Genomic DNA, 2,249 nt, shown 5'->3' with positions numbered 1-2,249 from the left:
CACACACACACACACACACACACACACACACACACTTCTCCCTCTCAGCAAGTTTGTTTAAACAATACTAGGTGACCTCGCAACAGGTACTTATTGTCAAATTCTAAATTGACTGCTTTGTCACCTCCACCCTCTCTTCCTTTTGCTCAGAAAGGAGACCTGAGTTTATGTCTCACAGGGTTCTCGGATCATGTATGTGCATGTGTGTGTATGATGGGGGTACAATCACATGATTAAGAGGTTTGCTTGCAACCATGAGGTTCTGGGTTTGATACCATTGTGTAGCATCTTGAGTGAGTGTCTTCTGTTGTAGTTTTGGGTTGGCCTAATGCTCTGTGAATGGAATTTGGTAAACAGAAGCTAAGTAGAAATCCTCTGTGTGTGTGTGTGTGTGTGTGTGTGTGTGTGTGTGTGTATACATTTACACATCAGTCTGTATTTACACCAAGTTTTTAATTGGGTTGTGTCTATTTATGTCTAATAACTTGGTGATTCAATAAATAAAGATCAATACAATATCAGACAGAAATAATTAAGCCAATGAAGTTATTGCCTCTGCATGGCTGTAATCAATCAATCAATCAATCAATCAATTAATTAATCAGTCAATCAATTTATCTATCAATATAATGTATGCATTAAGGTGCTGTGCTGGCTGAATCGCTAGCATGCTGGGCAAAATACATAACAGCATTTCATCTGTCTTTACATTCTGGGTTCAAATATTGCTGGGGTTGACTTTGCCTTTTCATTCTTTCGGGGCCAATAAAATAAATATCAGTTGAGAACTGGAGACAATTTAATCAACTTAGCCCCTCCCCTGAAATTGCTAGTCTTGTGCCAAAATTTGAAAGCAGTATAATGTATGTATGTATGTATGTACACACTTTATATTTGCTGTTCAGTCATTGATCAACCATCAATAACAATCATTTTAGATTATTAATTTGATTCTAGAATAAAAAAAAAAATTTAGAAAAAAATCAAAAATGAAATATTTGTTCCGTTTTCCACACATGGAAAAAAAATATAAAGTTTTGAAATAGAAATACATTCTGTAAGATTAAATCTAATTATTTTTATAAATAACTTTTAAAATTCTGAAAGCAAGGCTGACCACTTTTGGCAGCAAATATGCTTCAGCATTAACCCATCCACCACAGCTAAGTTGATGACTAACATTAACTCTTTTAGGCAGGTTTCTCAACATCCCTCTCAAGACCTAAACATGTTACCCACCAAATATTCAGATGGTTTATTTGCAACTGTGTTACATTACAGGCAAAGTTAACTCTTTTTACTCTTTTTTTTTTTTTTTTACTTGTTTCTGTCATTTGACTGTGGCCATGCTGGAGCATCACCTTTAGTCGAGCAAATCAACCCCAGGACTTATTCTTTGTTAGCCTAGTACTTATTCTATCGGTCTCTTTTGCCGAACCGCTAAGTTACGGAGACGTAAACACACCAACATCGGTTATCAAGCGATGTTGGGGGGACAAACACAGATGCACAAACACACACACATATACATTTATATATATATACGACAGGCTTCTTTCAGTTTCCGTCAACCAAATCCAATCACAAGGCTTTGATCGGCCCAAGGCTATAGCAGAAGACACTTGCCCAAGGTGCTACGCAGTGGGACTGAACCCAGAACCATGTGGTTGGTAAGCAAGCTACTTACCACACAGCCACTCCTGCGCCTAACATTTGGAGGAAATCATTCACCAGTGTCTCAATTGAGAAGCATTTGTCTACCACTCTAAAGCAGGTCTTTGTGCATTGCATGACTGCCAAATTTTCTCGTCTCTCTTATTGCATCTAGTGAAGGGGGTTTCCATTAATCTTTCAGAATTCTCTTATTACATGTCAGTCAACAACAATGGTCTGTAAAAATAATGATAATCTTTCATCTTTCCCTTGTTTCAGGCACTGGAGCACTGTCTTAAAGGGTTTTAGTCAAACAGTTGACCCAAGGACTTATTTTTAAGTCTGGTACTTCCATCACTTGCTTTTGCCAAACCACTGACCTAGAAGGATGTCAACCAACACACACGATGGGCTTCCACACAGTTTCTGTCTACTAAATTCACTCACACAGCATTGGTTGTTCCAGAGCTATAGCAGAAGACACTTGTCCAGGATACCATGCAGTGGGAATGAACCCAAAGTCACATGTTGCAAAGTAAGCCCCTTAACCACACAACCATGTCTGCATCTTAGCCACCCATTTTGCTTTCCACTGT

General features: G+C 38.3%; 1 protein-coding gene and 1 long non-coding RNA gene across 6 annotated transcripts in view; one reads left to right on the top strand and one right to left on the bottom strand.

Annotated features, from left to right (window-relative positions):
- The window catches only part of LOC106869351 (disks large-associated protein 1), a 374,528-nt gene that overhangs the window by 25,936 nt on the left and 346,343 nt on the right, over positions 1-2,249 (bottom strand). The gene's annotated exons all lie outside the window — the stretch shown is intronic.
- Positions 1-2,249, top strand: part of LOC128248118 (uncharacterized) — a 104,015-nt gene that overhangs the window by 98,476 nt on the left and 3,290 nt on the right. Inside the window, exon 3 of the long non-coding RNA XR_008264388.1 lies at positions 1,933-2,188. This is a non-coding gene — a long non-coding RNA (uncharacterized LOC128248118). The remainder of the gene's footprint in view (positions 1-1,932; positions 2,189-2,249) is intronic.

Source organism: Octopus bimaculoides, chromosome 6, assembly GCF_001194135.2.
Source record: "Octopus bimaculoides isolate UCB-OBI-ISO-001 chromosome 6, ASM119413v2, whole genome shotgun sequence".
Taxonomy (NCBI): Eukaryota; Metazoa; Mollusca; class Cephalopoda; order Octopoda; family Octopodidae; genus Octopus; species Octopus bimaculoides.
Note: the sequence above shows the minus strand (reverse complement) of the source record. Positions and strands in the feature narration are given on the sequence as shown.